Consider the following 14,107-nt stretch of genomic DNA (forward strand, 5'->3'; position numbering starts at 1 on the left):
TGGCAGAAATCTAAATCTTAGGCTAGAACAAGGAAGTAGGCTTCAGACATGAATATGACTTTGGAATAGGACAGGGAAGTAGGCTCAGATATTTTGGTCATCCTGATAAGCCCTTAGAAACAGTGATCATGCCGGACAGTGGTGGCGCACATCTTTAATCCCAACACTTGGGAGGCAGAGACAGGCAGGTCTCTGAGTTCGAGGCCAGCCTGGTCTACAGAGTAAGTTCCAGGACAGCCAGGGCTACACAGAGAAACCTTGTCTTGAAAAATAAAAAAATAAAAACAGTGATCACGGGAGTGTTCATGGAACTATCTTTACTGTCTTGCTTGTTCCTTGACTATTTGCACCTACTGTATTGCTAGTTCCTCAACCTAGAACTTACCTTAATACTTGCATGTAATTAAAATGGTACAAAAGCAAAAAGGAGGAGGGAGGATGGGATAGGGGATTTCTAGGGAGGGGAAACAGGAAAAGGGGATGGCATCCGAAATGTAAATAAATAAAATATCCAAAAAAAAAAAAAACATTTTGAAGAACAATATTACAACAAACCAAAAGAAACATAAAGAATGAAAAAATAAAAATTACAGAAACCAATGAACCAGAAAATAATAATTAACCAAAAAAACTAAATGTTTATTGAAAAGGGGAGTGGGGAGCCTAGTGAAACAGACTCTGGGAATTATTATCCTGAGATAAGTAGAATGACTTGAAAGAAGACAATAAAGTAGGGAAGAATTCTGAAACTACATTGTTTTGTGATATAAAAACTGAAACCCTTAAGGAAAAACTGAATTTAAATTTTCTGTACAGATGTAGCAGATGTGCAGCTTGGTCCTCATGTGGGCCCTGAACAACTAGATCAGGGACTGTGGATCTTGAACACCTAGAGCCAGGGCTATCCCAAAAGCTGTTTCCTGTCTGTGGATATGTTCCTCCAACTGAGCTGCCTTGTCTGGACTCAGTGGGAGAGGATGTGCCTAGTGTCATGTAGACTTTTTGTGCCTGGGTGGGGGGAATACCGAGGGGGATCCCCACCCACTCAGAAGGGAAGGAAAGGGGAGAAGGGAGGGAGTGTGGGAGGGAGTGACCAGGAGGGGGGAAGTAAGAGAGACGTGAAGTGAATAAGTAAAAGTAATAACAACTTTTTTAAAAAATTAAATTTCAGTGCATCACCCCACATACTACAACACTAAGGCACTGGTGCACTAGAGGCATGGCAGATATGGGGGCAACCAGTTGCTCTCTGATTGGATAAGAGCCTGCTCCACAGGAGGGATGTCATAGCTGGTACTGTAAACCTTGTCAAAATCCTATGACTGGGGAGATCACAGGCCCTCGTGAGGATCCTGATATTAATTGTTTTGCTAAATGGTTAAGCTGTCAAACTGCATTCTGAGCGTTGATGTTTAAATCCATAGATTTGCATTGCTTTCCGTGTGTCAGAGAAGCTTCTTCCAGCACTGGGTGATGGCTAATGCCGACTTATAATAGGTCAAAGGACCAAGTATGAATAACCGTGTGTTCTGCTGTGAATATATCATCTATATTAACATCCCAGCAGCCAAGGCCTGGGGAACTTTGCAGAAGAGGAGGTAGAAAGAGTGTAAGAGGCAGAAGATGGAGGGGCTCTGTGAAATGATGGTTTGTGTACAAGACCAGGCTGTGGCATGCAACTGCAGTTACTTGCAGAAGACCTGCACATGATCAAGCCAGTCAAACTTTCAGTACTGGGGGGAAAGGGAGCATGCCAGAGAGATAGCCCAGTAGTAAAGAGCATTGTCTGCTCTCACAGAGGATCTGAGTTCAATTCCCGGCACCTACATACTGGTTCACAACTATCCGCAGCTCTAGTTACAAAGGATCCAATTCCCTCTTCTGGCCTCTGTGGCCACAAGGTGTGCAGGTGACACACAGACAGAACTGCAAGCAAAATACCCACACACATAAAATAAACATTTAATTTAAAATGAATAAAAATTCTAGCATGAGTCAGAAAGAGACCTAGAGGTCCCATCCCATCAGATGGCTACAGGGAAAGAGAGTCCCTCTTCCTGGGGATGAAGACACTAGTAGGTGCTCATGCTCCAATGGAAGACATGAAGTTGGGAGGAAGATGAGGAACACTAGGAAGAATTAAAGGGACGTAGTGGTGAATTGTAGAACAAGAAATCCTACTCCCACAAGGTGTCTTTTGACCTCCAGGCACATGCCATGGTAAGCATGTGAGCACATTCACACATACATACACATACACACATATGCATGCACACACACACATGCACATGCATACACATGCATACACATGCACACACACAATGCACACTCATGCAAACGCATGCATATTCATGAACACATGCATGTACAAACATGCATACACACACATGCACACATGCATGCACACACACATACACACGGGCACTCACAATCTTCAGCATGAATGGGGGAGATGAATTCATTACTCCAATCTTCAGGATGGAATACTTTCTGAAGAAGGAATCAGGGTATATTCCCACATGTTTGTTACATTTTATTCCTTGATAACAAAAAAGATGTGAAGCAGTACTGTACGATGCTCTGTTTTCAAACATGGTGAGTGTGCAGCGTGTAGGGGAGACTCCTGTGGCCTTCGCTCTGGCCTTAGAAATAAACCTGCCTTACGAGAGAACAACAGGAGAAAAGTGCAACGGCATTTAACATGAGTTCTGCTCAGCACAGAGCTGAGCAGTTGTGCTGAGTGGAACAAAGAGGCAAGTAATAAGCATCACGAGGCAGAGGGGCAGGACTAGGGTTGGCGGTGGATGTCGTAAGTAGATGAAGGTGAGTGAATGAGGTCTGTTTGCACGCTACTTGTCTCCACTTCCCATCCTTGCAGACAAGAGTGATGTGCAAAGTGCTCCACACCTGTGATCCCAGCCCTTGTGAGGATGAAGTCAGCCCGCTGTATAGACCAAGTTCCTGGTGACCCAGCGCTACAACATCACCCTGTCCACTCCTCCACCCACAAAGGACAACACTCTTCTGTCTGCCATCAGGAGGATGTCTTTCACAAGGGAGTTTTAATTCCACTTTTAAGAACCACAGCAAAGGTTAAAGTGACCTTGTCACACCTGTTTCTCATGTGCCTTTAACTCAAAACGGTCAATGTGCCATCGTGACCTATTAGGGAAACAGACAGTGGTCTAACGGTGACATCGTTGATAAATGAGGCTGTGTGACCAAACGCATACAACCAGGAAGTGTAGACAGAAGCAACAGAGGGTTGTTAGTCGCCATCTCTATGGCACAGGCTTTACAGAGCCTGGACAGAAAAGCAACCAGGCCTGCTTTTGTCAGCTGCAATTTAAACACAATAACACAATTTACTCCTATTTATAGATGCTCCCCCAGCTTAGGAGTCCTTAAAGGTCTCCACACAGGCAGCAGCTGATGAGCTCTGTCTCCTTGGGGCTCAGATAAAGAGATCTTTATTGTCCGTGGTTGACAACTCAGCGGCTTGAGTCAGAGTCCGAGCAGGAGCATGTTACAGCGGTGCTGCAGAAAGAGAACCTTGGATTCTGTGCATATGGATTTGTTCCAAGGGAGACCTGGAAAGCCGTTGTGAGAAGCCATGGGCCAGAGCCAATCAGATCTTCAGAACACTCAGCCACACTCAGGGGAGATAAATATAGTTTTGAGCCCTGCAGAGGACCCCACCCTTATCTGAATTTGAATTTCAAAATGTTTGGCAACAGCTAGCCAGGACTTGCTTGTGTTTCCAGGTTTCTATGGATATTATCTGTGTTACACAGGACACCCTAAATAAATATCAGTTTAAATTTCACCTTTTATTCACTGGAAGCAAAATATAACGACACCTAACTTATATAGCAAATCTGAGAACACAAAATTACCTCATCAGCACTTAAAGCAAAGCAGAAGTTTTGAGTTGTGAGTGGTATCTTATGGGTGTGTCCAGAAAACAGGCCTATTCACCAAAGGAAATAAATTAACAAATTAGATTCCATGAAAAGTTCTAAGATTTGTGTGTAGAAAGGCAATTTCACCAGGCTGAAAGGGTAATCCACAGAATAAAAGGAAACTTTTGGAAATCATATAACCTGACGAGAGATTAGTATCCAGAATATATAGGGAACTAAGACTCAACAAAAATACACAAGGAAGGCCACGTCAAGCCTGGAATGGGTCTCCATTCCACCGCAAAAGGCTGAAGTCAAGACTAAGGCCGACTCCCGCGATGCGAGCTGAGCAGCGCCGAAGACAATGGCAGGCTCTGCGTTGGTGGCTCGGCTAGGTGTCTGGGGTATGAGGGTCCTACAAACCCAAGGCTTCAGCTCAGACTCCTCGGAGCATGGATACCGGTACTGGCTCCATCCGAGAAGCTGGTGAGGCCTTCGGAAAACGAGAGAAGGCTGAAAAGGATCGGTACTTCTAAGAGAAGACTAGAGAACATCTAGCTGCCCTGAAGAAACACCATGAAGATGAGATTGACCGCCACGCGAAGGAGATAGAGCATCTGCAGAAGCAAATTGAACGGCATAAGAAGTTTAAAAACCTAAAGAGTGATCACTAAATGCACGCAGTCAGTCCCTCACAGAGTGGCCCGTATTATTCCCCACTTCTGTGGAGACATTGTTTTGAATGATTAATATTTGGTCTGTGTGCTACTAACAGATAATAAATTATCACTAGGAAAAAAAAAAAGACTAAGGCCAATGTAAAGAGATACCAACTGAAATGCATAGGACAGACATATGTGCAGGCAAAACACTGCTTATATGTCAAATAAATAAATCTTAAAAAAAAAAAAAAAGCCAGGTGCCTTTAAGCTCAGCACTTGGGAGGCAGAGTCAGGTGGGATCTCCAGGTTCGAGGCCAGCCTGGTCTACAAAGTGAGTTCAGGTTACAGGACAGCCAGGGCTACACAGAGAAACCCTGTCTTGAAAACCACACACACACACACACACAAGCGAAATGACTAGGTCTGGAGAGATGGCTCAGGGGTTAAGTCCACATGCTGCTTTTGCAGAAGACCTGGGTTTAGTTCCCAGCACCTACATGATAGCTCACAACTATCTGTAACTCCAATTCAGGGGGTCAGACAAACTCTTCTGACCTTCAGGGGCACCAGGGACACATGAGGTGCCTTACATACATTGAAAAAAACATTCATATACATAAAATCGATATATAAATAAAATTAGAATAATTTAAATACTCCTTAAGAACAGACAAATCACTAGGTTTTTTAAAGTGCCTTTTCCAGCCTTGATATGTTAGCGTATGCCTGGTCTTGTAATACCTTGTCGTGCCATGTTTGGTTGATGTCCCCTGGGAGGCCTGCTCTTTTCTGAGGGAAGGGGTGATATCTGGGGAAGAGGGGCAGCAGGGGGAGAGGCTGAGGGTAGGAAAGGAGGACAAACTGCAGTTGGGATGTAAAATATGAGAGAAAAAGAAAAAAGGGAAGGAAAAAATGTAGGACTAATCATGTAAGTACTTGGTACCATTTTCTGACAATGTGGAAAGAACAGATTCCGTGTTGATACGATTGAGGAATCATTTCCTAAAACATTGATTCCTAACTCATTCCTCACACCAAAATTACCAACAGCAGAGCATGAGAAAATTAAAATAAGCATCTTTTAGTCTAGGTATTTTACAACAACAACAAATCCTCCAAGATAGCTTGTGATTTACTATTTGTTTAATTTTTCCATTTATCAATCCTGGAACTCACTCTGTAGACCAGGCTGGCCTCGAAGTCAGAAATCCACCTGCCTCTGCCTCCCAAGTGCTGGGATTAAAGGCGTGCGCCACTACTGCCTGGTTTATCCAGCTCATCTATGGAGCCCCTGCAGCATTAGCCACTGTGCAGGACTGTTTAAAGGCTCAACATATCCTGGGCCACCAATCACGTTTCTCCCGACAGCAGAGCCTTTCGTGGTTGGCTTACACTGTGAGCCACAATGAGGCAGTTCTTGCTGCTGCCAGAGGGGGCAGCAGACACAGCCTCTGTTAGACAAGTCTCATGGGCGTGTCCTCAAGCATAAGTAATGCAAATAAAACATGCATTTTGGTTTTTATTACTTATGGAATAAACATCGTCTGTTTGTTTTGTTTTCTATATTATTTGACAGTTGGAAATCCTTTAATAATTTTTACATAGAAAACAGAAAAATTATTACTGGAAGTCTCCTAAAACTATCACAGTCAAGTAGCAAACCATTCATTTTTATAAATGCTTGTAAAACTATGTGGATCTTACAGGAAAATCAGAAGTTGGTGATTAAGGTATTACTGATTCAATTTATACCAAGTTTTAAAAGGGTTGCTCAATTTTTTTATCATATTTTTGCTGATTATTTGGAAATTTCATATCAGGAAACCCAAGCACACACTCTTCCAAGTCCTCCCAGGTCTGCCTCCCATCACCCTTGTGACCTCCCCCCTACTCTCTGCAAGAAGGGGGTAAGCAAGTCCAATTTGTGTTGGCCATATACTTGTGTTAGAGCATAGTGAAACTCCCAGTGATCAGTCCCTTAAGAAAACTGAGGCCTAGAGCCTGACAAATACAGAGGCGGATGCTCACAGCTAACAATCAGACTGAACATGGGGTCCCCAATGGAGGAGTTAGAGAAAGGATTGAAGGAGTTGAAGGGGTTTGCAACCCCATAGGAAAAACAATATCAACCAACCATACCCCTCAGAGCACCCAGGGACTAAATCACCAACCAAGGAGTACACATGGAGAGACCCATGGCTCCAGCTACAGATGTAGCAGAGGATGGCCTTGTCAGGAATCAATGGGAGAAGAGGCCCTTGGTCCTGTAGAGACTCGATGCCCCAGTGTAGGGGAATGCCAGGGCGGTGAGGCAGGAGTGGGTGGTTGGGTAGGAAAGCATCTTCATAGAGGCAGGGGGAAGGGGGACAGGATAGGGGGTTTGCAGAGGGGAAATGGAGAAAGGGGATAACATTTGAGATGTAAATAAAATATCCAATAAAAAATTTTTTAAAAAAAGACAAAAGAAAACTGAATCCTTCCCCACCCTCATCCCGCCACCCAGAAGGCATGGCGAGCTTCACTTCAGTATCCTTTTCACAATTTTAAGAGTTCTCTGGTAGATTTCTGTCTAGGCTGTTACTATTTTGGGGGAAGGGGTGGGGATAAAAGTTGTCATGGAAGCCTTCTATGTCCCTCTTTCTCATCTGTGAGTCTGCCATCATCAATACCATGGCAAAAGTAGCTTCCTTGCCCTTTACAGTCAGCGGGAGCAGGGATCATGGGCCTAGACATGGTTTCTGGATTTAGAGGACCACAGACATCCACATGATCTCTGGCCCATGCTGGCCTTCAGCACGATCTCCAGTGGTAAAACAGACCACAGAGCCCTACTCACTTTTTATTTAATTAAATAACGTACTGCGTCTGGCCCTTCATCCACACAAAGAAATGTAAAACCCTGGCGATATAAAATGATAGAGAAAATAACACCGTTAGGCATATGGAAAACTGAAATGGGTTGTAGATTTTACAGTTATCAGAATGGAAGCAGAAGACTGTGCTCTAAGGCCTGATGGGACAACGGTGAGCTGTTGCTGCCCTCTGCAGGCCATCTATAAAACAGCATTTTATGTACAAATAGTTCTTGCCAGGATATGCAGGATAATTAAAGTTACAGATAATAAATATTTTACATGGTTGATTTATTACTCTTACACTTTATCTTCACATTTTTATTACATTTATTTCACGGTTCTGGGGGCATGTCACAGCCCGTGGAGGTCATGAGGCCTAACAGCAAACGTCCTTACCCACTGAGACATTCCACTGACCCAATATTTTTTTTAATAAACCCCAAATCCTTGGGGGATTGCTTTGTTTTGAGATTTTGCTCTCAGTAAATATACAGTGATATATGTGTTTCTGGCATAAACAGTAGAGGCTCACAATACTAATAACTGCTAAAGACAACCCTTAAATTTTCATTTAACTTATGAATCAAATATAGAAATTCTGAAACCAGGCTGGAGAGATGACTCAGCCGTTAGGAGGACTGATTGCTCTTCTAAAAGTCCTGAGTTCAATTCCCAGCAGTCACACGATGGCTCACAACCATCTGTAATGGGATCTGATGCCCTCTTTTGGTGTGTCTGAAGACAGTGACACTGTACTCATACATAAAATAAATAAATAAATCTTTTTTTAAAAAAGAAATTCTGAAACTGCATTGGCTTATGATTGAATTCAGCTTCTTTCTTTTTTCTTTTTTTTCTTTTTTTTTCTTTTTCTTTTCTTTTTTTCATTTTTTTTTCGAATTCAGCTTCTTTCATGAAAATCATTGCTCCTGGAAAGTATTCAGATTTGAGCTCTAACTTTTCTCCCCTGTAAAATGGAGAAAATAATAATAATAAAGACAATAATATCTAAGTTTTGAGATTGTCGTGAACAAAATAAAATAAGGCATATACATTCAGCAATGTCAGACATGTAGCCAGGAATCCACAAATAATTTATTATTTCTAATTTTCTTATTATTATTAAAAGCAAGTATGCATTTTAAGTGACTTCCACACAATCTATGGGAAGGCCAACTAGAACACCCAGACCTGCTGACTGCAAGCTAAGTGTCAGACTGTCACAAGTATGCTGACTTGCTCTTCCTATAATTAATATAAAGGCTCAGGGTTCCTTAAGATAACCACACCATTCCTGCAAATGGCTATCTTAAATAGCTTCCTGTCTAAGTCCTTTATAAGCCCAGAACATCATGATTAGGGTTACTGACAATCCTCCAACATCTAATGACTTCACTGCATTGGAATGACAAAAGTAGTTTGGCTTTTGTTTTTGTTTGGTTTTTAATGTATTTTTTGAGATTTATTTAATTTTATGTTTTCTGACACATGCCTTTGCACCACACAGACGTGTGCCTGGTGCCTGAGGTCAGAAGAGGTTTTAAGATCTCTGGAACTAAGCCGGGTGGTGGTGGCACACGCCTTTTAACCCCAGCACTTGGGAGGCAGAGGCTGTCGGATTTCTGAGTTCGAGGCCAGCCTGGTCTACAGAGTGAGTTCCAGGACAATCAGGGCTGCACAGAGAAACCCTGTCTCAAGAAAACAAAAAACAAAAAAACAAAACCGAAAACAAAAACAAAAAAAAAAATTTCTGGAACTGGAGTTAGGTGTAGCTGTGAACTACTATGTGGGTCCTGGAGACAGAAGCCTTGGACTCTGTAAGAACAGGTGTTCTTAACTGCTGAGCTAGCTTTCCAGCCAGATTTTATACTTTCAGACAGGATCTTATACCATAGCAGAGGTTGGCCTTAAACTCATGGCAATCCTCCTGCCTCTGCCTCCCTTGTGCTGGGATTGCAGGCACTATACATATTTGACAAAGCTGATATTTCATGACACTGTGCCTCATAAAAAGCAACTACATTCCATTTTTCCCTCCACTCTGAAATCTCCTTTTTAAATGCTTTAGATAAATATTTAGATAAGTATCTAAAAATATCTATTACTTGTTTCTATCAGGCAATTCTATTAATTATGTTTCTGGTGGAGCAGAACCAGATGCCTCATTCCCCAGGGGAAATCATTGTTTGTCAGCCAAAGCCACAGCATCTCCTTGCTTGGCATTGGCAGGTCCGAGTCTTCTAACACTCCAATGATGATGGTTCCATGAAAGTTGAGATGCTGCAGACTTCCATCTAGTGTCATTGCTAAAAATTTGTGGGTTCAAGAGCTGGGGGAAAGCCCTGAGGCACCAATGGTCAGCCTCTCTTACAAAGAGAGGCAGGGTTGTCTTAGTAATAAGTATCACACAAGTACTTTTTTAAAAAAGTTTCCCTGGAGCTGAGGAGATGGCTCAGCATTTAAGAGCACTGGCTGCTCTTCAGAGGACTGGGTTTCATTCCCAGCAACCACATGGAGGCTCACAATCATCTGTAACTCTAGTTCTAGGGATTGTCACTCTCTTCCGGCCTTCACAGATTCCCAGCACACACATGACATACATACACACATGCAGGCAAAACACACACACACACAGTGTGTTTAAAAAGTATCCCCTGAAAATTTCATCTCCTGGTTCTCTTTTATTTACTAAAATTTAAACCTTTACTACACAGCCTGTTTATGCTGGCCCTGGTGGCTTTCATTGTGGCATTTCCATACACAAATGTCATTTGCTCTCCTACACACACACACACACACACACACACACACTCTTCTCCAGTGTCCTCCCTGGTCTTTTCTCCCGTCCTAGCTTGCTTCTCTGTCACTGTGACAAAACACTTGACCAAAAGCAACCCGAGGGAGGCAGGGGTTGCAGAGGGGAAAGCATTTGAAATGTAAATAAATAAAATATCCAATAAAAGAAAAAAAAGTGTACCCACAGGCACACATGCTCAGTTCACAATGGAGACAAGTCCTCAAGTGAGGTCCCCTTTTACCAGATGAGCCTACAGTGGGATTTAAGTTGCATTAAGCCTTAATGCAACGACTTCTAGTTTACTCAGTGATCTGTTGCTGTGAAGAGACATCACAGCCAAGGCAACATTTATAAAAGAAAGCATGTAATTTACAGTTTCAGAAGGTTTGTCCATTAATATCATGGCAGGCTGCACAGCAGCACACAGGCAGGCAGGATGATAGAAAAGTAGCTGATAGCCATATCCTGAACCACAGATAGGTATGGGAGTAGACAGAGTCGAGACTGTGGGGCTTGACGTGAGCTTCTGAAACCTCAAAGCCCGCCATGACATAGCTCCTCCAACAAGGCCATATCTCCCAACAGCTCATCAACTGGAAACCAAGCATGCAGATCTAAGAAACTATGGAGGCCAATCTCATTGAAACCTCAGCACTATTGTTACCAATTGTATGACAGAGGGATAGAAATCTTGGAAGCAAAAAGAGCCTGCATTGTTTGGGTGGCTTTGTTGTTGCTGTTTTGTTTTTTGTTGATGGTGGTTTGGGGTTTCTTTTAGGACTATATGTTTTTTAAGGATTTGTTTTATTTATGTGAGTACACTGTCGCTGTCTTCAGACACACCAGAAGAGGGCATCAGATCCCATTACAGATGGTTGTGACCCACCATGTGGGTGTTGGGAATTGAACTCAGAACCTCTGGAAAAGCAGTCACTGCTCTTAACCGCTGAGCCATCTCTTCAGCCCATTGTTTTAAAGAAGACTTTATTTTGGATTATGTTTCCAGAGGGATGAAGTCAGTAATGGCAGTTGGCTGGCATGACGGCAGGAAGCTGAGATCACATCTTCAACCACGAACACAGCAGAGAGCAAACTATAAACTCTGATAGCCTACCCACAGTGATGCACTTCCTCTAGAAGGGTTCTACACCTTTAAAAGTTCTAAAACCTTTCCTGACCCAAACCCAGAAATAAGGCTCCCAAATAGCAAGGTGGGGAGGTATCAAGTAGCAGAACTGTGAATGAGAAATAAAGAAAAAAAAAGCAAAAGCTAGAACCAGGAGGTCTTGCATAAGCTGCTGGCTTATGCCAAGTGCACTGGCTGGTTTTGTGTGTCAACTTGACACAACTTGGAGTTATCACAGAGAAAGGAGCTTCCCTTGAGGAACTGCCTCCATGAGATTCAGCTGTAAGGCATTTTCTCAATTAGTCATCAAGGGTGGGAGGGCCCATTGTGGAAGGTGCCATCTCTGGGCTGGTGGTCCTGGGTCCTGGGTAAGAAAGCAAGTTGAGTAAGCCAGGGCAAGCAATCTGGTAAGCATCACCCCTCCATGGCCTCTGCATCAACTCCTGCCTCCAAGTTCCTGCCCTGTGTGAGTTCCTGTCCTGACTTCCTTTAGTGATGAACAACAATGTGGAAGTGTAAGCTGAATAAACCCTTTCCTGCTCAACTTGCTTCTTGGCCATGATGTTTAGCGCAGGAATACAAACCCTAAGACACCAAGTACTAAGAAGGACAGCATCAGCCAGGTGATGATGGTACACTCCCAGCACTCAGGAGGTAGAGGAAGGCAGATGTGTGAGTTTGAGGCCAGCCTGGGCTACACAAAGAAACCCTGTCTCAACAAAACAAAAGAAAGTACAGCATCATATATACTATTTGCAGGAAGACGGTGGCCAAGGTCAGCAAAAAGCTAAATCAGACAAAGAGAACATAGGACACCTCAGACACAGCTGCTTAAGGACTGACAATCACAAACCAGGGGAAAGAGTCTGGCCCCCAGAAACCACACTTGATACTTAAGGTGATCTGAATAAAAATGGTCCCCATAGACCCACAGGGAATGGCACTACTAGGTATGTAGCCTTGTTGGAGTAAGTGTGGCTTTGTTGGAGTTCACTAAGGTCAATAAGGGGTGGGCTTTGAGGTCTCAGAAGCTCTAGCCTGGTCCGTGTGGCTGTCACTTCTTGCTGCCTTTGGATTCAGATGTTGAACTCTCAGCTCCTTCTCCAGCACCATGTCTGCCTGCTACCATGCTTCCCACCATGATTATAATAGATAAAAACCTCTGTAGCAAGTGCCTTGACCTGTGAAACATCTCACAGTCCCCTCTTGGCCTTTTTAACAGTGTGGGACACGGCTCTGTGCTCAGATATCAGTCCAGCACTTTAAAACAAAATCTATGCGCAAAGAACCCAATGGACCATTAAAGAAGAGAGGAAGTACATCCATCATTCAAGTTCTAGGCAGCTGCTGCGTAGCTTGGCTCACAGACGGTCCTGAGACAGAACCAATCATGAACAAAATGAGGTCTCTGTCTTCAAGGAGCTGAGCCTAGTGGGAAGAAGAGCAAAGCAAGTCGTCAGTTAAGAGAAAAATGTGTTACGTGCTACATAGCAGTCAATGACTTGGAGAACAGAGAAAGAGAATGTCTTACAGATGTAACTCTGATGGTAGCAGGCCTCTCAATATCTAGAAGTGAGTCTAAACCCCCACAGTCCTTGGCCCACTAAAGTCCAAATGCTTCTGAGTCCCAGAGAGCTTAGTGTCTCCCTTCTCCACAGCCCTGGACTCCCACATCCCTCAGCATTTACCCGGGAAACACAGGTTCTCTCAGAAGCTCAGCCTCTTCTTGGACACGAGACTGTACCTTTAGGACACGAGTTAAGATTGGGCAGAGACAGACAGAATGGTAGCTTTAAAAATACTAGTAAACATTATCTATTGAATCTTATCTTCTTAGCTCCGAAAAAAAAAAAAAAAAAAAAAAACACCTATTTTAAAAAGAAAACTCTTGTATCAGATAAACATTTTCAAAAAAGTAGCAAAACACAAAATCACCATGCAGAGGCTGAGGAATTTAACTTAGTTGGTAGCCTATTTCCATAGCATGTACAAAGCCCTGGGTTCAATCCCTAGCGCAATATAAACTCGGTTAGTAGTTTGCACCTGTAATTCTAACACTTGGGAGATGGAGGGGAAAAAAAATCAGATATTCAAAGCCATCCTCAGCTACATAGCAAGTAGAGGCCAGACTGGACATGAGACAACTGTCAAAAAAAAAAAATCATAAGCAAAAACCAGCATCAAGTTCTGGAATAATGAACTCATCAAGAAAGAAATCAAGGGCAGTGTAGCCCCTGAGTGGCCATCACAGGAGCTGTCAAAGCCACAGTGCCTCTTTCCCACTCCAGCCTGCAGCCACCACAAGGCACCACCTATGGGGCTGTCAAAACAGCTGCACCCCCTTTCCCCACCTCAGGAGCTGTTCATGGTGGCAGAACCTCCTCTCCAACCTCCCCAAGTGATTCCCCCTCGAACCACCCTGAAGTGAAGGTGTCGCAGCCAAGGCCTCTTGCAGCCTGGAGGGTCTCCCCATCCTAACCCAGGAACCTAATGAAGGAAAAAGGGGTGAAAAAAGCCACAATCCCTGAGCTCCCCAAGCTCAGGACTTGAAATCCCATCAATCCTCACTCTGGAAATCTCTGCCCTTCAAAGCTCTGCCCTTTGTTCAGTTTGCCTCTGTGCCCTCTGGGGGAGCAGACTGCCAACCCTGGGTTCATCCCACCACACTCTGAACCCTCCCAATACATCTCTTTTATGAGATTTATTACCTGGTGTGACCTTCTCATCAGAAGAAGCCAAGAAACAATGAGAAGAGAAGAGAGGAG

The 14,107-nt window shown here is 43.5% G+C and overlaps 1 pseudogene; it reads left to right on the forward strand.

Annotated features, from left to right (window-relative positions):
* Positions 1 to 4,266: 4,266 nt before the first annotated feature.
* On the forward strand, positions 4,267 to 4,576 carry LOC114622242 (annotated as a pseudogene).
* The last annotated feature ends 9,531 nt before the right edge of the window (positions 4,577 to 14,107 follow it).

Source organism: Grammomys surdaster, unplaced genomic scaffold (genome assembly GCF_004785775.1).
Source record: "Grammomys surdaster isolate TR1022 unplaced genomic scaffold, NIH_TR_1.0 64, whole genome shotgun sequence".
Taxonomy (NCBI): domain Eukaryota; kingdom Metazoa; phylum Chordata; class Mammalia; order Rodentia; family Muridae; genus Grammomys; species Grammomys surdaster.